The sequence below is a fragment of the Hemicordylus capensis genome, chromosome 3 (genome assembly GCF_027244095.1).
Source record: "Hemicordylus capensis ecotype Gifberg chromosome 3, rHemCap1.1.pri, whole genome shotgun sequence".
Classification (NCBI taxonomy): domain Eukaryota; kingdom Metazoa; phylum Chordata; class Lepidosauria; order Squamata; family Cordylidae; genus Hemicordylus; species Hemicordylus capensis.
In genome coordinates this window covers 193022736-193048963 of record NC_069659.1, presented here as the reverse complement: position 1 = coordinate 193048963, position 26228 = coordinate 193022736, and the positions used below count along the sequence as shown (strand labels likewise).

Here is a 26228-nt window from a genome sequence, read left to right as displayed (position 1 = left end):
CAGCCAATGGCAAATGCTGAGACCTCAGAGCTAATATGTACTGAGCCAGAATAAAGAAGTACTGCCACTGGGGGGGTGGAAAAAATGGTGGTGATCGCAGTGGCTTTTCCTTCTTCTACCCTCCAAGAGTGGAGGAGAAATAAAAGTTGCTGCTGTTACTGCATTGTGCCATACCTACATTCGCTGAGGGGATGTGAGGAGTTATCTGCCTCCCTGACCACCACTCCCTGCCCATCACCACCACAAGTGTGCTGTCCCACCACCACCATCACAAAAATCTCTCCCACCCACACTCAGTTAAGATTGGGGAGGGTTGTGACATGTGAGGGGGTAGATTGGAAGCACCATAGGAGTGAGCGAGGAAGCCAGTTGAGTGAGTGAGCCAGTTGCTGCTGCTTGAGCAGTAGCAGTGGCAGTGGGTGATGAGTCTTATCTTGAGGGTGGAGGGACCCTCTCCCCCCAAAAGGCCTTTAGGTCCAGGCTCCAAAGTTACCTAGGTGCACCTCTGCTAGTGGGCAAAGACAGTGGACACCCAGAAAAGTAGAGGGTTCCTCTTTTTGTCGGCTTCCTCTTCTTTGAGGGGGACCATACTCTGTACAACATCATATTATGCATTCCAAGTAAGCATGCCAAGAATTGCAGCCTGAAAGAGGAGCAGAGAGAACTTTGCATTTGTTTGTGGTTGGCATGCACTCCAGGTGCTCCACTGACTGAGTAGTGGCCATTATCCATATTTAAAATTCTGTATCGATTGATGGGGTGGGTGGTGAGCTAGAAGTAGCTAATTCTTTTCATTAATACTGTTGATTTTAATGTAGAAAAGTGTTGAAAATTGATCTTAGCTCCTGCATACCAAGTCATGGTTGGTTCCAGATCACGGACGAAGCCTCAGTATAACTGGCAATCCTACTTTGAGCACTTTTACTCATGAGCACATTTACTCATTTGTTTAGATCACAATGTTCTTGATGCTGTGGGGAGGAAGAGAGAAGAGATGTGGGATGAGGTAGGAAGGAAAAGAATAGGTGGACATCTTTTCTTTCTTTCAACAAGTAGTGACACAACAAAACTTTCCAAAGAGTACTTCCCCGCATTCATGTTATTCTTTGTCCATGGAAAGGTTGCATTTAATGTAGAATCTTGGTAGTGGTTTAGGAATAACTTGATTCAATGCCCACTCTCAGGAGCTTTCTTCAAATATTGCAAGTCTCAGTGTTAATGCAGGCACAGAGAAATGGGCAAAGGCACATGTCATTTGCATTGATTAACAGAAAGAATGTAATTGGAATGCAACAGTGGATTTGAAACCTTTTCGAATCCTGGTGAGGCAAAGGAGTACACAGTGCAGCCCTCCTCCTGCTGTCACCCACATTCTCATAGTGAGACACTTTTCCAGCCAAGGAATGAGTGCTGGCCTCTAGTTGTCCAGGGAAGTGCTCAAGTTACATGGTCTAGAGAGTGAGCCCAAATCAGGCAACTGTGTTCCTGGGAACGTCCTTGAATAGAGGAAACCTGACCTAAATTTAGACCTGAATTCACACTGACCCAAGCTTTAAAAAAACTAAGCCTTAAAAAAAAAAAAAAAAAAGGTCTATATATGTTATACAGTCTACTCCTCCTCTTCAGCAATACCACCAGCTCCTTGTTTCTTATATATCCTGCTGCATTATAAAACTACGTCTATTTTCTGTTTCCCTGCATTCCCAATGTCCAGATTTTTGGCTCCTTGTGTCTGTGGAATGGCTCTAGCAAAAAGGTAAGCCTTACTCCCTGTAGTCGCATGATAGGAATTCAGGTCACAGGGCTCAGGTTCAAGCACCATGGTTCAGAAAAGCACTCACAAAGGAGGAGGGAGGGATTTGTGCTTTCATTTTGTGTGCATTCACAGCCATGTACTAATTGCCATTTCAGACATCACTCCCTCTCTGCAAGATGACTACATTTAAAAAAAAAAAAAGGAAACCTCATGCAACTTTCCATGGGAGAGATCTACAAGTTGACACGCAAGTCCAGACGCAGGTACAGTGAGACTGCCAGATCTACAAGTTGACACGCAAGTCCAGACACAGGTACAGTGAGACTGCCAGAGCTGAGGGGTTTCAATGATTGGTGCCAGGAGCAGGGGTTTAGATTTGTTAAGCACAGGGATACATTTGGGGGCAAACAAGGCCCGTACAAAAGGGACGGACTGCAATTGAACCAAGATTGAACCAGACTGCTGGCGCTTAAAATCAAAAAGGCTACAGAGCAGCTTTTAAAATGATGCCTGAGTTGAACAGTATCTGGTTGTGCAAATTCGATCCTTTAAAGTATGAGGGTGCAAAGGAGTCAGAAAAAACAAAAAGGAGCCGAACCACATAGAGAACAGACAGAAGGCGGAGAGAAGAGCAGACAGAAGGCATATAGGTGCTTATATGCCAATGCCAGAAGCCAAGTTGGATGGAGTGCTTGGTTGCTAACAGAGAAATAGCGATTGTGGGCATAGCAGAAATATGGCAGAACAGTGATACACTGTTATACCTGGATATAAACTGTATAGAAAGGGCAGGGAGGCGGAGTAGCATAAAGGGATAGAATCTAACAAGCAAGAAAAACTAAGAGGTCTGGAATCCTCCACAGAAACCCTGTGAGTGAGGACTGAATGGAAATTCGCAGTCAGTTAATGACATAGAGATCAAATGTCAAGATACACTGTATGATTGTGCTCTAGAACAGTTGGTCTTGAAACTAACGAGAGAGGAGGAGACCTTGGACTTTATCCTGAGTGGCACCGAAGACCTGGTGTGTGATGTCAATGTCATCAACACTTTAGAGAAGAGTGACCTTAATGCGATCATGTTTACCATATATGCGGGGAGAGAATCACCAAGAAAGACACTCTTGCTCCTCTCTCTAAAAGTGCAAAGGCATTAGGTTCATTCATACATTATGTTCAACACTTATATAATGACTGTACACACAGCTAGAAATCTGTGCACATGTATGGTCCATCACATGTTATGTTGAAAAAGTACACTGCCTATCTGTACCATGCATTTGAAGGGTCTGCGTCCAGGTTCAATTTTAAAATGAACCTGGTGCATATTCACATCAACATGTGTACAGCATACTGTCTGAATAGGCCTACAGAAAGCTATGGAAAGATAGACGAGTTGGGGGGATGGAATAGATTTCGGCAAGGAGCAGAAACATGGGGAAAATATTTTCCAAATGTATGCTACAGTTTAGAAGAGAAACATCGTGTCAGCAAGCAAAAGAGACCTTAACTGGGAATATTTTAAGGAAGTTACTATACCTGTGAGGAAGACAGGCATATGTGCAAAAATGCAAACAGTGCGAGGTGGCCCAAAAGAGACAGCATTAGGATACCTGAATACTTATTAAGGTTATTTTAGACAACAAGAATGTACTTTTTCTAGATAACGGTGAATAAATAGGACGTTAGGAAATTAGTGGGCTCTGGTGGAAACTGCTCAGCATCAGAACGTGATAATAGAAAACTTTCTCGCACTACATTTTACACTACTTACACTACTTACGGCTACTTACAACTACAGTAGTCTCCAAGGATCTCTCAGGGGGGTGGGGGTGGGGAGGCACTCCATGATCGCACAAATGGACAGTTCAGAGAGCTAGGGTCCACTCCTACAGGACCAGGGTGGTGGGGTTTGTTCATAGAGGGGACACTTGACCCCATTCAGGCCAATAAAATTACACAAAAAGGCCACCCGCCCATTCTCACGCCTGTGCACTAGGACCTTTCAGGACTGAAACCTGTTACTCTTGGTCCAGGGTGGTGAGGAGGGGTCACAGTCTCACCTTCAGGATATGTCTTCTAGGGTGGGGTGGAAGTTTGCGGGGTGGGGGGCTGAACTACTGGGGTGATGGCATACCACTGGTTCTGACCCTTTCCGGTCACGTATGGGCCCCATTTGATCAGTTTCAAAGTTTAAGCACCTCCTTTGACAATTTATTGGGAGGTAAGCATGTTCTGACTTGGATTTTGACAACAGGTGGGTACTATTCACACACAAAGATATAAAGATCTAATAACTCTGCTGCTAGCAGCAGCCAAGATAGATGTAGCTAAGCACTGGAAAATCTCCAAGGGTCTATGCACTGAAGATTGGTTGAACAGGGCCTGGAAGGTTGCACTATCCAACACCAAGACCAACCGCGCAGGCCGGCGCTCTTTAATGCAATTAATTACTGGCACTGCAAGTAAAAGGAGGCACCACCCTACTGCACAAAGGCCTGGTGCACACCAGACATACCACCCGGGCCTATTCCTGCCCTGAGGAAACAAGAACATAATCTCTACCTGTCCATCCACTATCTTCAGTAGGAAAAAGGTCTAGAATTCTCCTCTCAATGAAAAAAATGTTTATGATAGATACCAAAGGCATTAATACCGGACTTGTCTTTTTCCTATATTTGTCCCAAACATGTAATAAACTACTTCTAATTGTATGGAGTTCTATTATCTTTCCTTTGTCCATAAATACTTTAAATGGTCCATAAAGTAAAATTACCATTTCAATTCCAGAGATTTTTCGTTCTTGTCTTTTCTTCATCGCTAATGTTTCAAGTGAATGGTTCAAACAGCAATGCTGAAAGGCTGATCGTCCCCATTAAATGCTTTGAATCCATGAGAAAAAACCAGGGCTGTTAGTTTTTCTAATAATTTCTAATTATTAGAAAAATTATTACTAGTTTTTCTAATAATTTAAACACCAAAGATTGGTCTTTAATTTAATTTAAACTGGAAACATCGAAGCTTTCTCCGCATCCAGGAAACTCATCGCTGCTTTACTCATTTTCTTTGAAATATCATCTTTCATGTATCTCTGTAAACCTGTTTCGTGTATCTCTTCGGTACATATCCTGTTGAATTAAAAGACCTTCCTGCAAAATCATTGCAAAATGTTTGTCATCCACGTACAGGAAAGAAAATGGTCTGTATGCTTCTGGTCTATTTGAATCCTTCCCTTCCTTGTGAATGAAAGAGATGAATGCTTCTTGCCATGATTTCATTAATCGCTTGGGTTATTGGGCAGACCCTGCTTAGCTATGGGGACAAGACATGCTTGCTATCACAAGACCAGCTCTCCTCTTCTTTCTGCTCTGTAAATTCATTAATTTGTGAATTGTCTTATTTGGCGCATAAGTCTTGTACAATCAAGAATACTATGCCACAAATTGTTCTCGTCCACAGCTGAAACACATTCTTTGCCATTCCATATTGAAATACTAGTCCTCTTCTCTTGCTCTTTTCTCTTTTGGTATACCAAACTATTGGTATACCAATAGTTCTCGAATAGTTCTGGTTCTCGAATAGTATGTCTACCCTTCTGGAGTTTGTCTACCCTTCTTGAAATATTTCTGTTTTGTAAAATTCATTTTTCATAAGTCTCTATCAAAATCTCCTTTAGGATTTTGTTTGTTTCGATTCAAGTTGTAACTATTTTACTAAGAGTAATTTCTGATTTTCAGAACTTTATTTCTGTTGGAAGCCAAGAAAATGAATAAGCTCTTCATTTTTATACTTTGCTCACATCACAAATGGAGAATGAGATGCGTCAAATTTGAAAAAATGTTCGAATTAAAATTGGCATATCTTAAAATTTCCAACACAGATTGAAAAAAATTGGAGCATAATTTGAGGTTTGCTACCTGGAATTTAAGCATAATAAATCTACCTTCCTTGTCCTGAATTTGCTTCTTTACAGTCCATGTCTATTTTTAAATTTATCTCACAGCCCCATTTGTCTTCTTATCCTCTATTACAATACCTACATTTGACCAAGTTGATGACATTGCAACAGATTTTCATTATAAATTTTATATGTTAATTGAAAACAAATAATATCCACAACTTCTTTTTTTAATTTTTAATAACGTCTTTTTCCTTTTAAATGGATTATGTAGTCCACATAACAACATACAATAAAACCAGCACATTTCTGTGGCTGGAATGCACACCCTGCTGAAATAAGAGTATCTCTGTCTCTTTTTAGGAGGACCCGGATGACATACATATTTACAAAGGCCTTCCATAAAATACAGTTCGTCTGTTACTACAGGATATCCAGGGGCCAGTAAATTAGTCCCTGTGGGCTGAATCTGGACCCTTGGCTTTGTTTTGCAGGCTGATCTGGAGAGTGTGTCTGCATATTGTTGCTTTTTATGTAGATTATTCAGTAATATGTTTTGCGGTCTTTTTGCATAGTTTTTTTTAGGTCTTTTGTTGTAGACATAGGGCCTCAAGTAAATAGGGTCCAGTGGTTTGTGAACAGGTTGGACTCTCACCTGGGTGATGAAGAGAAGAGAATGATGATGAGAAGAGAACATGATTCTTTTCAGCTTGTGTCAGTGCCCTTGAGGCAAGACAGACCCTTGAGGCAAGACGGCACACTGGAGTCAAGAAAGGCAAGAGGTGGCTTCTCTTGCATGTGAATCCCTCTTTGTATTTCTGTATTCAGCCTGTATTTCAATCAAGATGTCTCAGGACAGGAGCAGTTGTAATGTCTAGCCTGAGCTTGTCCAGAGGTGCACCAACATCCTCCAGTCAGACTTGTCAGTCATTTGGTATGGAATGGTTCCCAGGAGTTTTTGACAGTCCATTTGGTCTTCTGGATGTGGCAATGTGTTGATTGCTTCCAATTTATCCTCCTCAGGTTTGACTCCTGGTCCATGTACGTGACACTGCGAACCAAAAATTGAATCTTGTCAACTTTATGCTTTTCTAATGTGCTCTCTCCATCACATGCTTCCAGGAATATGTGGTTCTTCTGCTGTAATACTTCTGTCGTGACTGTCATGAAACCATAAGGGCTTGTTAGTGGCGTCCCCCCCCCCCCCGCCCCAGGAGTACTGAAGGTGCACAGTTTTGCAGATTCTTTGTTGCCATCTTTATCAGCAAGCTTTTCACCGGGTTGTTTCCCCCAACCCCGGGCACAGAACATTGAAAGAGGCAGCTACATTCCCATCTCAAACTCTGCTTTCTACCAACCCCTTTCCTTTCCTTTCCTTTACCACTGCCATGGAGGTGTGTGACCTAGTCGCAACCGCAAGTGACCAACTTCTGATTCTTCACTCTCAGCTTCATGTTTGTAGCCCTGTTCAGATGTTAGTCTCCAATAGCCCGAATCATGGTTACAGCACTCAAGCAGATCAGAAGTCCTGCCTGTAGTCTGTACAGGGAAGGACTGAAAAAGCCCCAGGCTGACAGTCATGGATGTGATGGCCATCATGGTTATCGCGCTTTGCTGTGCAAATGCTGCTGTAGCAGTGAGCAGCTATGAAGAGGGGATGAGTTCTGTGTTGGAGCAGGACATTGGACACACTTCAACACGCAGGGGAAAAAAAAAAGGAACCAAATCCAATGGGGAAAAGGTTCTACATTAAGACATTTTAACCTGAGTGTTTTTAATAAACAAAATTGCATTGCAAGTCTTTGGACTTCATGTACAAGATATCACTATCTGGCAATAAACTGCTAGCAGAGGTTCACCTAGGAAATTTTGGAGCCTGTATCTAGAACCTCCCCTGCAAATTAAGGAGCACTACCATGGACAGACGAAAAAAGATTTGCCCTGTGGATACGATTTGGCCTTTGCTGTAGATACCCCAAACTTCAACCCAAAAGTCCAGGGCATGCGTTCCTCTGATGCCAGTTGCAAACTTATGACCTGTGTGAGCATTTCTCCTGTCTCGTTTTACTGTGCACTATCATGAAGTGCTTGGCGAAAACCTTAGCTTGTATGGAAAACCTGCCTATACCGTTAGCTGTACATTCAATTTTTCTTCTATATTATCTCCCACATCTTCATATAGAATATTAATATGCAAAAGGATCATCTATGGAAATACCCACAGTTGCATGTTTAGGCATTATCCTGTGTCTTGCCCATTTTGTGTGGTCCCACAAGCAGAGCACCACCACTTCCCAGTCTTTGGGCAATAGGATATATATGTTTAATTAATTCCAGTTTTACCTTCAGTGTGTAAATTAGAGGGAATGGTGCTGGATTTATTTGTGGTTGGAATAACAAGGATTTCTCCAGGGAACCTCTCCTGGCGAAAGAGGCTAACTGTAATTTTCAGCCATGAGTAATTGTGTATAATATAGTCCTAAATGATTTTTCTTCTGTAATTTCATTAGTTTAGAAATTTAATTAGATTTTGAATCGCTCTGAAATAAAGTAGCAAAATACCTAGAGACTAAGAGCAGTGGTTATTTTGTCCTCTGAGGCCAGAATTCTTGCTCTCAAATTGGCATGTGTTCATTAGGAGGAACTTTGTAGAACTTTGTGATATATTGTTGTCTTCCAGAACGGACTCTGAATAGGTCTTTGGAGAGCATTAGAGGAACACACAATTATTATGCGCTCTCTTCTTGAGGTTTAAGATCATTCTCTTGCATGCACTTAATAAAAATATGCCTCTGAAGTTGAGAGAGAAACTGTAGAGACAGAAAAGCTGCTCCAATGCTCTTCGGGCTTTATTAGTCACCCCAGTACTTGCAAATGATGATCCAGTGAGGGGCTGTTTGCCTTCCCTTAATAATGAGGTAAGTTTATGGTTTGTTTGTTTTTTATTGCTGCAGCATATGAAGTGTCATGGTGCTGTAATTAGAGGCTTGTGAAAGTTCCACATGTCCCTTTTGCTCAAAGTAGGGGAAACATCTTTCAGTCAGGAAGTTATCACATGCTCTTGTGATAAAGCAAAATGAAGGGAGATTCATATTGGCAGCTCTTATTTCAGTGGTGAGTATGGGAACCTGGAGACCATCTGCGGGGGAGGTAAATTTTACAAGGTTTCCTCTTCTTGACCATCCTTTTAAGTAAAGGATGGATTTAATAAGCACAAATTAAGATCAACTGCTGGGGACCGCAGATCCAAATTGGGCCCCAGCAGAAGCTGTACCCAGATTGCCAACCTGGTGATAAAAGAGAGGCAGAGTGGTAGCTGCAGCAACAGACCTTTCAAAAAGTCTGTTATGGAGGGTGGATGCCCCCCACAAAGCCCTGTGGTTTTCTTTGGTACACTACAAGAGAGGTTTTCCAGTGCCATGCAATGTGAAATGGCCTTTCAGAATCTCCCTAAATCACTGCTTCTTATCAGAAAAGAGCTTTATTATGGTCACAGAGCAATATATAAAGAAATACAAACTATGCATCATGTAAAGAAAAGAAAAGAAAAGCAGAGAGAAATGGATACACTACTTATGAAATGCATTGCTAAAGATCAGCTGTTTCTGATTATAGTACCTGCATGGATTCAAACTGGCAACCATCAAGGTGTAATGAAAATTAACGGTGTATGCGGTTGGTTGTCAGGACTGAGCTGGGGTTGATTACCTCGGCCAAGTAGAAGCAGATGAGGTGACGTGAGGCAGAGAAGGTTTGCTTTGCTGCTCTGGTGAGTTGTTCATTGCTAGACTGAGCAGAGAGACACCTGTTAAAAGTGGTGATTCTCTTATTTTTAGCATGGAGGCAACGGTATTTACCTTATGTTTCTTTTTAAATTGTGAGCCCTATGGGATCAGGGGACGTGCTTAAATATTAATTCATGCAGCAGAAAATTGTGTTCATATTAATAATGCTCTCCCTCTGCAGCTTAGGAACTGGAGCTTAGGAACAGCCACTAGGAGCTTAGGAACAGCCACCAAGCAATGCAATGCTTGATCAAGTGCTCCTCCTAGGAACAACTCGAGCAATAAGTGCCATGGTATACAGGAAAATCTTCACAGTAGGCACACTTTTCCCCCGTGTGGGTGCATGGTTAGTCAGGGATGCCTGCCACTGGAATTGCATACCAACAGTTATTACAGATGGCAATTCTATCATTTATTGCATCCCTTGGCCTTCTGTTTAATCTTGATCTCTGTTTTCCAAAAGATAATACGTACCTATTTTCCTAGGGCTGCAAAGCAATGCCGACCCCTTTCTGTGGTTGCTCCAGGGCTTTGGAACATGCATCCAGTTGAAATAACACAATACATTCCAGTGTTCATCATGGGTTGGAAGGTTGGAGACCCACTTAGCAAGGTGGGAGATCCAGGAAGATAGACACGAGTTCGTAGCTAGGATGGCAAAGAGCAGAGAAGGGACAGAGATCTGTGCAAGATTTCTGCAATCTCTAGGTGCTCTGCTCCAACTACTACTCTCAGGCTAGGTAGAGAATAACAGATTTCTATGCAGTTGGTCTTTCAGAGGGATGAGAGGTGGAAGCAAGTGGCATAAAGCAAAATTTACTCTTCTGGCATTTACATCTAATTCACATTTAATTGTGTTGGGGATTGGAGAAACCTGCCGTTTTCCCATGGAAAAAGGCAGGTTCAGGAATTTAAGTTTTGGCAAAAAATCAAAGAGGTTCTTATCGAAACCAGGCTAAGGGACCACCAGCCCGGATTTGGTTGGTCGTGAGCTGCATAGCTCCTGGCAGCAAACCTGCTTAAATGCCCCCCCCCCAAATGAGGTCCGCAGAGCATGCATGCCACCTACCCCATTTTTCTGATCATGTTTTGCTGTGGTGAGGTGATCATGTGTTTTCTGATAATGTGTTGCTGTGGCCACAGCCCCCCCCCCAAAGTGGGGGGGGGGCTACAACAAGCCTCCTAGCATCAGGAGACTCCCTACAAGGCACACACGTGTGGTGTGCGTGCTCATCTCATTCTGCAAGTTCCCAAAATAGAAGATTGCACTTTTGCTGTGTTCAGGAGCTGCACTACAACGTGAGCTCCCAGTTTATCTTATACAAGGGGACAAGTTGCTTAGTCGGTAGTGGACTGGTTGCCCCTAGATTTGGCTACAGGCACCACAAATTGGAAAGGGGATTAGGTCCACACACCCTCTTTCTGTGAAGAGGCCTGACTAACCAGACTTCAGGACTAGCTACTGCAAGTGCTGGCCTTCAAGATAATTTCAGCCTTTAAATGAAATTTAAAGCCCTGTTCCACATGCAAGAGAGATAACACCTGTTGTTAAATTAAGCACTCTGGCAAGGAAGATGAAACCACAGACCATTAAAACAGGGAAGAATCGGTGTTACTTTGAAGAGGTGGTCATCGAAACTGAAAAATTGGGAAGGGAAGCCCTTCCCAGCTCAGGATATTCTTTAAATGCATCTGCACACACCAGTGCACACATATTCCTACCCAGGAAGGACAATGGTTTTTTTTTTAAATGTCTGGCCTCCCCTATTCAACAGAGCATGACAAAAAATGTGCCCACAAGGTTCATTTCAGGATATAAATATCCATGACCCAGAGTGATTCCTTGTATATTACTACTGCACCTCGAACTCCCCATGCAAAACATCTCAGTGTTCTCTTCTGCCTCTCACTCTGGACTGCAACAAGAAATGCCTTTTAATTAAAACCTCTCACGCTGATTTTCTTGAGTTCATACGCTTGCGCAAATTGCAGCTGATTGGAGCCGTCTGCCCTGTTGAGCTAAATTCCCCACATTCAACCGAAACAGGGGGTGCAGGCCAGTCACCGTCAAGGCAGGACCCCGATCCCAGCCACACCAACGGAATCCATGAAGGAACTTGTAATTAACTAAGATGCCGATCAGGCCATCCAGGGAGAGCTCCCCGCTCACCTGTGGGGAGAGTGGGTGAAGCCCACTCTCCTCACTAACCCCCTTTTGATCTACACACGGAATGTGTAGAACTTAAAAGAGTGTTTCCTACACTTATCCAATCAAATGAGCAAAGGCTCCTTCCTGGCTGGAGAATTCTTTATTTAGAATTTAACTTGCTAAGATATGAATTTGGTATCTGTATTCCTGACAGCTTTGTATTGGGGGATCCAATCCCCATCTGTGTCTCCTTAGCCTGCTTTCCAAGGAGACACGCAGGACAGGTTCTGCAAGGCTCCTGATGTTTCACACAACCAGCCTAACCCAGGATGGCCTGGGTTACGCTGGGTTACGCTGGACCTGAAAACAGCTTCAGTATAACTGTGGGACATACAGAATAATATAGCAAATCATGTTTGCTTAGACTAGATTAAAAGCTGCTAAAGTTTTAAATGCCATATTTTTCCTCACCACAGCCTGTAAAGTTGGTCACATCGAGAAAGGGGGAGAAAGAGATATGTGTTGCACTTCAGAAGAGGAAACTGCTGCTAAAAAAAGGGTAAGAAGGAAATTGAAAGGGAAAGTCGGGAGTGTCAAATCACTCCAGAAAACATCTATATATATAATTCTCCTGGGTGTGCCAGGGAAAAATGCGTCCCGGCAGCCCAGCTGATTGGCTGGGCTGTGGAGGCGCCTGATTGGCTGGCGCACCCAGGAGAGAGGACAGTTAGCCAGCGGCAGGGCCAGGGACGCTGGCAGGCCTGGCCTGGCAGCGACGGGTGGTGCGAGGGGCGAGGAGGCGAGGCGAGGAGGAGGACAGGCCAAGGGGCAAGGAGGCAGCAGCAGTGGTGGGCCCCGATACTAGGGCAGGGGGTGGGGTGGGGGTGAGAGGTGGACGGCCCCAAAGAGGCGGGCCTCAAAGACTGGCAATCGGCTCTCGTCGGGCCTGACAGGCAGCGGAGGCGGCTCTCGGCGGGCCCAACAGGCGGTGGCACTCGGCCCGCTGGCAGCCGCGGTGGCAGCACTCAGCATTCGGCCCCGCCAGAGACTGGGGGGGGGAGAGGTAGCTGGCCCCAAAGAGCGCACAGATGCTCTGTGCAGGGTCGGCTTGTGAACCTTATTTAAAACCAAGAAGCACGGTTGGAATGTATATCAAGAAGGAGGAAAGATTTCGCCAAGTTCAGGAGGATGCCAATATGGCTAAAAAGTAAGGAACGCTATAAAAGGGGAAATGACTTCCTTCAGAAAAAATTGAAGTCCTGCCCAAATGAAGAGAGCAGGAAGGAACAAACTCTGGCAATGAGAGAGTTTGAGCAGCATATAGCTAGAAGTGTCAAGGGGGGATAACCTTTTTAAATATATCAGATGTAGAAACCCTGCCAGGGAAGAAGTTGGCCCCTTAGATGATGAGGCTGTGAAAGGAGATTAAGGAGGATAAGGAGATTGCAGAGAAGCTGAATGAGTTCTTTCTCTCTGTCTTCACGGAGGAGGATACTGACCATATACCCTCTCTAGAATTTTCAGGTTTAAGCGGCTGAGGAACTGGGTGAATTTGATGTGTCAAAGGAAGATGTTCTAAACTGTATTGAAAAGTTAAAAACAAATCGCCAGGGCCGGATGGCATCCACCCAAAAGTTCTGAAGGAACTCAAATGTGTAATTGCTGATCCTATATAACTTGTATAATCAGACTCTTTAACAGAGACTGGATGTGACTCCAGTTTTCAAGACGGGATCCTGGGAATTACAAGCTCATCAGCTTAACGTAAATGGATGGAAAGCACACAAGGTCAAAATTGTTAAGCACAGAAGAAAAGGCCTTGTTGAAGTAGAACCAGCATAGCTTCTGCAGGGAAGTCTTGCCCACGAATCTTTTGCAATTCTTTTAGAGTGTCACCAGGCATGTGGATAAAGGTTATCCGGTTGACATAGTACATTTAGTATACTTCGGAGTTCTAAAAAGTTGTTGATAAAGTTCCCCACCAAAACCTCTTAACAGTCATGGAATTAGGGGACAGGTTGATGTATGGATCATTAACTCGTTAAAGGACAGGAAACAGAGAGTAGGTATAAATGGAGAGGTTTCACAATGGAGGTAGGTAGGATGTGGGGTCTTGTTCATAAACGAGCTAGAAGTTGAGGTGACCAGTGATGTGGCCAAAGTTGCAGATAACACTAAACTATTTAGATTAGTGAAAGCCACAATGCATTCTGGAACTCCAAAGAGGTCTCTCCAAACTGGGGGAGAAAATGGTAAAAGTGGTAAGCAAGTGTAAGGTGATGGACATTGGAAATACTTCCATGCTAGGAATAATGGGGTTGGGGGTTGGGCGGGGGTTGAATTTCGCCCTTATGGTGTGGCCACATATGGAGTACTGCATACAGCTTTGATCAAGATGGATATTTTATAGCAGGGGCCTGGAGACTTTCAACCTATAGGGCGAGACAAGATCTAAGTGTATTAAATTATGCATGGAGTGGAGAGTGTAAACAGAGAGGACATTTTCTCCCTCTTTCATAACACTCAAACTAGGGGTCACCCCAAGAAACTGAAGGTGGGGAAATTTAGGACCAACAAGTGGAAGTACTTGTGCATAACAGTGCACAATTAAGCTGCAGGAGTGAGGGCATGCACTCTTGCCTGTGGGCTCCCCTAGAAAGGCCTTATTAAGCAAAGATGTTCTTATCTAGTCCAGCATCCAGTTTCCCACATTGGCCTACCAGTTGCCTCTGGGGGGCCCACAGGTAAGAAGTGGGTATGCCCTCTCTCCTCCTGTTTTTCCCCTGCAACTGAAATTCAGAGGTCTCTTGCCTCTGAGGCTGGTATTGGTCCATAGTCATTGACACATAGACACTAGAGCTTATAGTTTATAGTTATCGTCCATTAATTTTACTAAGCTCCTTTTAAAACCATCCAGGCTGGTGGCTGTCACCACATCTTGTGGCAGAGAATTCCATAGACAAACTATGTGGTGTATTAAAAACTACTAATTAAAGTTCCTAATTTCCTGACCTTCAGTTTCATGGGATAAAACTAGTTCTATAAACTGCTCTGCTCTACTTCCACTTGCACTGCTCTACTTCCATTGTTACAAATCGAATTGTGTTGGGCAACATTATGTTGTGTTGCACATCATGTGAGCCAGTGTTTTCTAAGGCCTCTGCCCCTGGAACCCGATGTTTGCCACCTAGTCCGCCTCATAAAATGCGTAATCAATGACTTAATTGAAGAGTGGCTGTAATCTTTGTCAAACTTGCAGATCATAAAACTGGGAAGGATTAATCCGCAGACAGGAATAAAATTTGAATGACCTAAACTAGGTCATGGTAAACTAGATTAAACCTGACAAAATGAAATACAACAGTGCAAAGTTGGGAAAAATTAAGGCAAAATATAAAATTAAGGCAAAAAAATCCAAAAACAAACCCAAACCCAAACCCAAATGTACGGGTAAGGCCAGGGCAGTAGTAAATGTAAAGTATTAAATTGGAAAGGAGGAAACAACGGGGAGACATGATCGAAGTCTCTAACATGTTGCATGGAGTCTGCAGCACCTGAACCAGGGGGTCATCCCATGAAACTGAAGGTTGGTTTATTTAGGATGGACATTAGGAGGTATTTCTTCACACGTCACTGGAGGTGGTGATGGCCACTAGCTTAGATGGCTTTAAAACAGGCTTAGACAAAGTTATGGAGGCCAATAACTCTCTGTCAAAGGCATGTGGCTTTACGCCACCTCCAGCCTCAGAGGCCAGATTCTGCTAAATACCAGCTGCAGGGGAGCAATGGTAGGAGCGGGGTCAAGCCCTCATACCCTTCCTGTGGGCTTCTTGAAGGCATCTGGTGGCCATTGTGTGAAACAGTCTTATATTGTTATGGCTGGTCTGATGTTCTTTTTTGGGATGTGTTATGCGAAGGGCCAGGGCCAGTGAGAGATTGGCATTACTGGGCATCTGCCAAAGGTCCTGGGTTCTCAGGACATCATCAAGGGAATGGGGAAGGAAGGGGAGAGTTTAATCTGTTAATCTGGAAGGAGATGTGGAGGAGGAGGAATTTTACTCTGTCCCTGGTGGTGAAAAAAAAAGATATATCAACCCCTCAACAGTACCATGGTAAGCGTTCCATGGATCTTGAGGGACCACTTAGGTGGGACAACACAGCTGAGGTTCCCCTCAAACCTGGAGTCAACCACATAAGGGCTATATCCCTTTTAGTTTTGCCAGGAAGGAAGAACATTAATTTTCCTTAATTTTTTTTAAAAAAATTCTGATTTGCACCCAAATGTGTGACTATAAACCAGAACATAATGCTTTTAAAACCAGGGCAAAGATATAATAATTACATTTGCTCAGCAAACTGGGAAAATATAGGAGAGTCAAGAAAACCAATCCCAGAGGAACTCTCTTGTCTGAATCAGATTATCCCTTATTCTCTGCAATGAGAGATGAGGTACATTTGTAGTCAAAGTGCTGTGTTTGAATAATTTGCATGGATTCCCAAGGTGTCTTTTATCCAGCTCAATAATATTGCAGTTCATTAGTGGAGTAGGCTAACTAATATCCTAAATCAGTAATGCTATGCTTGTAAGTAATTTTGCATGTGCGTAGTAGAGAATAAGCCATCCTGTAAGGTGTCTGTTAATTGATTTTCCTTCTGTAGAGGCATTTTAATTAAGATTTCTGGTTTCTAACTGGAGGGAGGATGTGGTCCTAGAGAGAGAATGGAAGACATCCATTCATAACAAATAACTGCTTTATGCCCTCCATCACAACCGCAGCCTGAACAAGGATAAAAGCAAGGCATAAAATAAAAGTGGGTGAAGAGATGAGGGTACTAGATTGCATGATGTAGCCCTGTCTCTAACAATGACCCCTTCAATGGTTATCTGACAAGAATGTCTCATGGCTGCAAGATCTAGAATATGAGGGGGAAGGAACTTCCTGAAGAGGATGAAGAGGAACGCCACACGGTGATGTTCAAACTTACATCACCGGGTGACCACAACCTTACTGGGTGTTGTGTAGAGCTGTGAAGGGAATCCTTCAATGTTGATGGACCTACACAGAATTGGTGAGGCAAGAATAATTCCTGAAGGGGGGTGTCAATCCTCCTAGGCAGATGACTAGAGAGATTAGTGTGGTAAAGGCATCAGAGTGGGAGTCGCTGGCGAGAATAGTTCCTGGAACACGCCTTGTGTGCGGGAGACATCTGGGGTTACAGAAAGGGCCTGGATCGATGCAGCCAATGTGGGCTCTGTCAACTGGCCTAATGCGATATCTTAGCCCCAATGCCTCAATATCCACAACTTCCAAATCCATGGCTGCACTTGGGAACAGAACATTCACGATTATCGAGGTCTACCTGTACTTCACTATGCTTTCTCATCCTTTTGAGTGAAAAATCAATGGCCACAATGTGGCAGATATGGCAGCACTCACTTCCCCTATCCACTCTTTTCTGGAGAAAGGTCAATGAAAGCAAAACGCAAAAGACAGAACAGAAAAGTGCACTTGAAAGAGAAAGCAGCCAGCCTGGCAAATATGAGCAACTGCTGGCACGGCTGTACAACCAGCCTTTCCAGTTGGTTTAGACTTTTTACTAATTTGTCATAATCTCTGGCAACTCAGGCCAATTCGTCATGTTTCAGGAAAAAATGAGATTTATCACAAGTAGAATATTTATCTCTGCCAAACAAGGGATAATTCAATTACCTTCCTTTTCTAAACATTTATTAACTGAGTTTGGTAAATTAACCCATTTTTCAAATTTAGCTTTAATCTGTGAAGTTTAACTGTGTAATTAACTTCACAAAGTATTACACAATCATCATTTATTGTGTGGTTTCATTTTCATGGAAACATAAGAAAGAGCACAGATTATGATGTGGACACCCATTCCACATGCAGGAGAATGTTTACAGAACCTCTCAAATGTAGGTACAAATAGGAAGCACACTGCTATATATGTGTTCCAATTAACATTTACATCACTGTATTTCAATGTATACAGAGGTTGCATTCAAATGTAATAGCTAATTGCAGTTAAAGGTGGACGAGATTTTGATTGGGAACTCCAAATCATGCTGCTCTATGGCCAAACTGTGAGCAGAGTGACACAGTGCCAGGTATAATGGTTAAAACTTCAGCTACACGTTACATCTAAATCCAGCCAGATTGTATGTATGTGTGAATATGGTTAGTTATTTATTTCAGACAATAATACTTCATCTTCTACTGATACTCATTTTTCAGATGGACAGTATATAATGTGCATCTGCTATAATGCAAACATTTTCAATTTGGTTAAAGCCAAAACCCACCTTTAACCACAATCTGCAAAATGGGTAATATTCTCCACTATGGAACATAGGAGTACTCCCCATGCTAGTGCATTGATGTAAGCCCTGCTGGCACTGATGACAGGTCAGCTCTGACGTAGCCAGCGTGTTGTAGTGGTTAGAGTGATGGACTAGCATTGGGGAGACCCGAGTTCAAATCCCCATTTAGCCATGATACGTTATGAGTGACTCTTGGTCATTCAATTCTCTCTCATTGTAACCTACTTCAAAGGGTTGTTGTGAGAAGGAACTTAACTAGGTACACCTCCTCTGGGCTCCTTGGAGGAAAACTGAACTATAAATGTTAAAGTGTTGCACAAATATGTGCATAATAGAACGGATTAGCTTATTGATTCATTTGTTGTTTGGTTGATGAGTGCTGTCAAGTTGATGTCAGCTCTTAGCAACTAAATAAATAAAGTGTCTCCAGGATGTTCCGTCTTCAACTTGGCCCTTAACATGGTTGATGGTGGGAAGAGGGCTCTGCTGAGCAGGGCCCTGAGTGCTTGCCTGTGTTCCACCCCTTGCCGGTAACAACCAACTAACCACCTGCAATCTAAGATCCAGCTGAGCCAGGGGCAGGTTGGCAGGAATATGCCCCCCCCTTAATATTTTGTCTCTTTTTTACCATCTTGTGTTAAAAAATTTTTGCTGTAAACCGTCTTGGGATTGCTTTAATGAAAGGCGGTATATAACTTTAACGATAAATAAATAAATAACTGAGCTCTTCCACCTCCTTGCACCAATAATGTAATCAATTTGATTTCTGTTTACTCCTCCTGGTGGTCCCCCACTAACTGAGCAAGGAGGCACCTTTTTGATGTTGTGTGCCTGTAGACAGCAAGACTGTAGAGGCCAGGGAACTGGCTGAGCAGGGTTATTTCTTTTCTCTAGCCAATAGGAGCTGGAGAGAGGGAGGTATTTCAACTCCAACTCTGGTTTGCATAAAGACAAAGGAAAGGCAAGCTCCAATCCCCAGTCTGGACGTTATGGAAGTGCAGCCCAAATGCAAGTATTGGTGGTGTAACTCACTACTAACCAAAGGTAACAGAGTTAGGGGAGGAGAACTGTAGGTCCATTTCTTCTTTTAACTCCAGTTCCCTGGGTCCAGGGAGGGAATTTTGCCTCAGCCTTGTTTTCTAAGAAAAATCTTGCTTTCTGAGAATTAAGACTTGCTTTTCTGACCAGCTTGATCCTCCAAACTACCCATATTGTTCAATGCTGGTAAGCAGCTATTGGCTTATATTCTGTGGGTGCTAAGCAGGGGAATCAAAATTTTGCGAAACTTTTGTGATGTGGATTCCTGGGGTAGCTTAAAGTCGAGGTACACCAGATTTTTCCCTCTTTCTCTCTGGGAAGACATCTAGGAGAAAGACAACAGTGAGTATTGCAAAGCTCTGTTATCAAACGTGTCATTGTTGATGGGTTTAAAAAGCTGCCTTATGGTTTTTAACTGGATACCCACTGGCAGCACCCCTTCTCAGCCATTCTGGCTGGTCCTAGTAACTGTGGCAAAAGCTTTTTTGTAAAAAAAACACGTGCTGGACAATGTTCACTCAGTACTTTATGTTGTTCCTGATAAAATTGTATGGTGTATGCCTGTTGGCAGCCTCTGTATAAAGAACTGGCCTGTAAATATCCCATACCTTTGTGGAAGGTATGCCATTGCTTTTGACTGATAATGAGCTGTCCCCCCCCGCCCCCAATAAAAACTGCTTTCTTAAACTGGATGACCTTTTTGGATGGCTTTTTGTTCTGACAACATTCAAATTGAAAAAGGTTTTACTCAATATGTTCACCACAGGACACAAAATGTATTCTGTAAAGGAAAAGCATTAAGGCTTATGTACCATGTTAAGAATATGGTACTTTCAAAAATCCTAGGGATAAATTACAGATTGTAACTCTGGCATGTCAAATTTTCCCAGGAAATGCCAGATATTTCATGAAGAAGTAGCTGATGCTACTCAAAAGCCTTATGGTGATCTGAGTGTGTATTTAAATCCTCAATTCCCTGAATCCTACAGGCTCAGAAGTGGTCTTTTCGGGGGACTGGCCAGTGGTGTACACCATGAAGAAAGTACAGACCGGATACAAAGGGGAGGCCTTTCATCTGGTGGCACATGTTATGGCCAGGCCTCCTCTGCAGGTCATCCTTTCTAACTGCGTGAAGAGGAATCCTGCACTCTTAAAGCTCCTCAGAGAAAATGCCTTTTATGCTCAGTGTTCAATAACCTAATTGCTGCTATAGAGGTACCATTGAACACCTTGAAAGGGAACAATCTGGGGGATTTCTTGCCTATTAAGCTATGTCCTCTGATAATAGGACTTTTAATACATCAGAATGGCTTCTAGCTATGCTTTAGATGCAGAAATGCAAGGGGTTCTTCAGAGCTCTAGTTCAAAAATATTTAACTCATCTAAGAAAGGGTGATGCAAGGAAAGGAAAGCTCAACCTGTTTCTACATCCAGATCAGCCCCAAGTTCCCCCCAAATTCTGATGCCCTCTAATCCTTGGCAGGATTACCTAAGAGATTACCTAAGGATTACCTAAGATTACCTGTGAATTCAGCAGACTCTGTTAAACATCCTGAAATAGAAAGGGCAAGTTTGTGTACAATGGGGAACCTGTTGTTGGTTCAAATATACTGGATCTGGTCAAAGTGACCACTCAGGCCCACGATTTGCCACATGGGCACTTACGTTGAGGCTGGGATGATTTTATAACGGCCATGGTGGAACTGAATGTACTGACTTTGGGGGCAAGAAATTGCACTGCCAGGGTTGCACTAGAAAATCTAAATAATCCCTGCAGTGTGGCTCTGACACCTGACACTTCACACTGGGCTTCTCACAGCAGAAATCTAACTGGTTACAATTATGATGTCATATGTGTGTGTATATATCTATATATCTATATTTATATATGAATAAATAAAATTTTAGGGCTCTAATTGATACTTTGAGGATAAGACAAAAACACATAACGTTATTTTTAAAAGCCCTCTAGGCGGGTTTTATTGGGTTGTGAAAATCATTACAGGATCCAAAACACCACTTGGGTGTTTTGAAAATAGCAGGGGACATGTTTAGGCATGCACTTATTTTTCACATACTGTTCAACCATTTCATCATTTCTTTCTAAATCCTCAGGATCCAGTTCTTTTATTTGTTTAAATGCTAACCCCTTACTCCTCCTTTGTAGAAAAAACACACAGTATGTATGTACTTGTTTATTTTGGCCCAAGGCCAGCATAGTGGTACACACACAGTGGTAACCACATATCACAGAATCTGGAGCTTGTAGCTGACGTTGTTGAAAGATTATCTGGTTGGCATCTTTTTCCTAAAAAATTCATGATAGTTTTGGGAAACAGGGTGATTTGGTGGGTGTCCATAAGAATAAAAAAATTATCCCCGGTTGTCCTCTGTCAAGTAGATGGCAAGCCATCTGGGAGGTTGTGGGATGGGTGTTTACAAGACCTGATGATCTTTGTAGTAGTCTCTTTCTTGGCACCCAATCATTAGGAAATACTCCAAAGAAGGTCTTTTGGGAGCAGGGACTTGCAGACAAAACACACGTTAGCTGTATGCTATCAATTTCACATACAGTCAAATAGGACATTCCTTCTGTGATTTATCTCTATGAGATTATTGAATACTGCATACACAAGCATGTTAATTGTTGTCTGTAGGGGTCTGGCAAAACGTATTTCTGCTCTCAGGTTCCCTGTTTTAATCAGGGAATAGGGACCCCCACATTCTTGGTCTGATCAAACACTAGCAGTGTGTAGTAGGGATGTGCAAAAAATTTTGGGCACAGAACGATCTGTGCCTGAAACGAGCAATTTCGGGTGATTCGGGGCCAAACTGAATCACCTCCGATGTCCCCCGATATTTTTCGGGCCCGAGCCGAATCACCCGAATTTTGGGCCCGAAAAATTTGGGTGATTCGGTTCATGGTTGATTTTTTGAAGTTTTATTGACTTTAGAGTTTGGGGGCATAGCATGGGATCTGGGCAAAAAGAGTGGGGTGGGGTGGTAGCGCCTAATGGGTGCAGGCTACCACCCCAATTTCAGGGGGATTGGGCAAAGGGCTGATTTTTGGGAAATTTCTGAAGTTTTTATGTCTTTGGGGCAGATTGGGGCAGAAAGTGGGGCCTGGGGCAGAATAGTGGGGTGGGGTGGTAGTGCCTAATGGGTGGAGGCTACCACCCCAATTTCAGGGGGATTGGACAAAGGGCTGATTTTTTGAGAATTTTTGAAGTTTTAGTGACTTTGGGGCAGTTTGGGGGCAGAAAGTGGATCTGCCCCAAAAGAGTGGGGTGGGGTGGTAGTGCCTAATGGGTGGAGGCTACCACCCCAATTTCAGGGGGATTGGGCAGAGGCCTGATTTTTTGGGAATATTTGAAGTTTTGGTGTCTTTGGGGCAGATTGGGGGCAGAAAGTGGATCTGCCCCAAAGGAGTGGGGTGGGCTGGTAGATGGTGCGTAATGGGTGGAGGCTACCACCCGTCCCCAATTTCAGAGTGATTGGGCAGAGGGGTGAATTTTGGTGAATTTCTGAGGTTTGTCTTCATAAGGTGAAGTGTGCTAAATTGATTACTTCCTCATATTCATAGTAATTGAGAGTGTGAAAAAGTGAAAGTGGGGTCATGAGAGTTGTTTAATTGAAAAAATGTCATTTGCTATGATAGAATGAGAATTCACACCTTTTTCTGAGGGTGGGGTGGTAGCCTGCACCCATTAGGCACTACCACCCCACCCCACTATTCTGCCCCAGGCCCCACTTTCTGCCCCAATCTGCCCCAAAGACATGAAAACTTCAGAAATTTCCCAAATAGCAGCCCTTTGCCCAATCCCCCTGAAATTGGGGTGGTAGCCTGCACCCATTAGGCACTACCACCCCACCCCACTCCTTTTGCCCAGATCCCATGCCATGCCCCCGAACTGCCCCAAAGTCACTAAAACTTCAAAAATTCCCCAAATATCAGCCCTTTGCCCAATCCCCCTGAAATTGGGGTGGTAGACTCCACCCATTGGGCACTACCACCCCACCCCAAAATTTTGCCCCTGGGCCCCCTTCCCCCCCTGAATCGATTCAGATTCGGATTCGGATTAAATCCGAATCAGAACCAAATCAGGGGTGATTCTGGTGGCCCATATTTGGGCACAAAACAGAACAGGGGTGATTCGGTTCGGGTCCCGAACCGAATCACCGAATACCCGAATTGCACACCCCTAGTGTGTAGCCCCTCTCATATTCTTTTCTATTAACGAATAGTGCTTGCAGATGCAAATCCAGAGAAATCCAGTCTGCCAGAGATGATAAGGGTGACACTAGTTTCCGACAGAAAAGGGTGACACAGCTGTTAAGGGTGACACTAGTTTCCGGCAGAAACTATTATTGAAAGAAGTGTGTACATTGGTACACACTTCTTTCAATACTAGTTTCTGTCGGAGCAATTTGAAACAGGTCCAGTTCAGACTTTGTGCACTATTTGGAGCTGCTATGTATAAAAGTCATTGTGTTGAAGTTGAGGTATGGGCCATCCTATTCACAACTGAGTGATGTGACCAGCCACATCTTTAGCGATACCTTTAGTGGCTGTTTTAACGTGTGGCTTAATGAGCCCCAACCCCTTTATCAAAAGAGGTGCTGCCACCCTGAATAGGCTCCGGAATATGCCCTCTATGCCTGCATCATACATGACTGGCGTGCCCACATAACTGGAGAAGGCCCTTCCTGCCTGGGCCCTGTAATAGTAAAGGCTGTAATTTTGTAAAGGCTGTTTATCCCCATAACTTTTCAGAGTTGGCATTTTTAAAAAACTGCATACCTCCTTGGGGATTAAAGTGTAGCTTCACAATCACCATGCCAAAATGGAAAGATCCATTTCATTCTTGGTCGTTCTTTATTTCTACCGTTATTGTGTTGATGTGGTGTTTGCTCACAGGGGTATAGTGGGACTTATCATAGATGATGGTAACACATTCCTCATTCTTCCCTTGTAGGGGCACAATCCTCAAAAGGCGCACATATTGGTCTCCCACTATCTGATGTTCCACAATGTCTGTATAAACAGTGTGCTAAACCCACCTGTTGTGTCTGCAGAGAAAGGGAATATTTTGGCGTTTGTGTCAGGATGGAGTCCTAATATGTGGGCTAATTCTGTTCCCGGTGAAAAAGTGAAGGCATTGTGATGACTAAGAAACTGTATATATGAACTCACATGGCCATAATGCAGGTTTGTACCCTCCAAGGCAGCCCTGGTGCTTGTAATTTCATTATCAACCAAATCTGTAATGTTTGAGTTAGGGAAGCTATGCCTTCTCCTGAAGAAATTGACATGGCAAAGCAGATCGGGGTGTCATCAGCATACTGATAACACCCTGCTCCAAATCCCCTCATGATCAGTGGCTTCCCTTTCGTACAGTGAAGATCCTTGGGCCCTGGAAGATTCAAAGGGTGTATCCTCTGAAATAGTGTTCCAGCTGTGCAGATACTGTATCTCAACCAGGCCCACTTCCCATTATCTGGGAAGATCCAGGGACTTTGCTAATTGGATAGTGTAGGCCGAACTAGTGTTCTGTGGGAAGGCCTTATTGCTAGCATTACTGGGTAGAGTAACATAAAATCCTTGGCCTGCCATTCTACACCTATTTGCATAGATCTGAAGCAGGCACCCAGCTGTTGAACATCAGGCCAACCTGCCCACTTCACTAAATGTTGCTTTACTCTTCCACGTCCTTTTATATCTATAATTTTTTCAAACCTGTATACTTTGTCCACCCCCTCTAACTTTCTGTATTTCTTCAGGTTAGACACTGCCGAGATTTGCCTCCCTCATATAATCTTTTAACAATTAAACAGGCCTTTCCGTTCTTCTGACTTGTCCGCTATAAACAACTCTGTGGTGTAGTTCTGTTCATAACCTTTTTCAAAAATCCCTTTAATCTTTGAAATCCCAACGTGAACATTTTTTTAGCATGGGAGTCTTGGCTTTTTTTGTGGCTAGTGTGGTTGTATTTAGAAAACTGTTGCATGTCCACTAGAGCAGCTTGCCATTGAACATTGACCCCTGAAACAACCATTTTAACATGTATCCTCACAGGTTTATGTAGAGTGTAAGCTTCCTGCTCTGACAGCCATGTTTTAACTTGGCTTTTACTCAGCTCTTTAGTGTTTCGCCAGGCCTCTTGAACTAGAGGGTCTACACCACCGTAGCTCCCCACATTCTGTGGGGATTGTGTTCTTTAGGATTTTCTCCTGTACTTAACACAGGTATGAACACACATTTTAAAAACAATTCTTTTATTGCTCATTTTCAGTAAAGACCCATGAGATACAGGAAACGCTGACATCGCCAAGATGCTTGTACTCAAAGGTCCTGGCCTGTACTAAGCAAAACAAATTAAACATACAAAATAAAACACATATGGCTTACCATTTTGTGCATCTCCTCATTTACATTTTGCTCTCCAGGCTTAGTGACCACACCACAGTCCTTACCTTACTCCCCGTCTTTCAGTTGCTGATGTAATGCATACATCCCGGAAGTAATCATCTGTAGGGCTGGAAGGCAATGGTTTGTTGGGAATTCTTTCTGGTAGGAGAAACCCTTTTTCATTATAGCAGAATGCACAGAGGCACAACACAGCGGAATTTAGAAGGCATGCGTGTATGCTGAGAGTAAAGTAACTTGGAGCCAGTTCATAGTTTCAAATCAATATATATGACATTTATTAGAGAACATTCTAGAAAGGAAAGTGAGGAGTTGGGATCTCTAATCTATCTAGCTAGCTGGATGCAGATGGATTCTGCATCTCTGAACAAATGGTGCAGGGGAGAGAGGAGCTTTCATGTTGCAAGGTAGAAGGAAGAAAAGGGAGGGGTGTGTGCAAAGCAGGAAGGAAGGAAGTTAGTCCCTAAGAGTAGCAATCTATATTCCAAAGGGATAGTGTCAGAGCAGTAGAGAAGGGATGACCAATGTCTTGACCCTCTAGCCCTCTGACTCACTAGTCTGTTTTCCACTGTCTTTGAGACAATAGACCGCGCAAAGTCCTTCATTTCCAACATGTCTCACAATCTTCGCTCAACCAACAATGCAGCCATTTTGGAAGGGCGGTATATAAATTCAATCAATCAATCAATCAATAAAAATGCTGCTTGGCACACAGTGAATCCCCAGGCATGTTTGACATGAAGGACAGAGAGCCAAACTCAACACCCTTATCCTGCTGATGCTTCATATTCACCTATTTCTTCCCTATGCAGCTTTGGTTTCACAGGAGCTTCTGCTT

At 43.3% G+C, this 26228-nt stretch overlaps 1 long non-coding RNA gene across 1 annotated transcript; it reads left to right on the top strand.

Annotated features, from left to right (window-relative positions):
- The first annotated feature begins 1635 nt into the window (after nt 1–1635).
- On the top strand, nt 1636–25374 carry LOC128352178 (uncharacterized). Its single transcript, XR_008320246.1, has 4 exons — nt 1636–1756; nt 1912–2069; nt 23940–24172; nt 25257–25374. It is a non-coding gene; the product is annotated as an uncharacterized LOC128352178 (long non-coding RNA).
- The last annotated feature ends 854 nt before the right edge of the window (nt 25375–26228 follow it).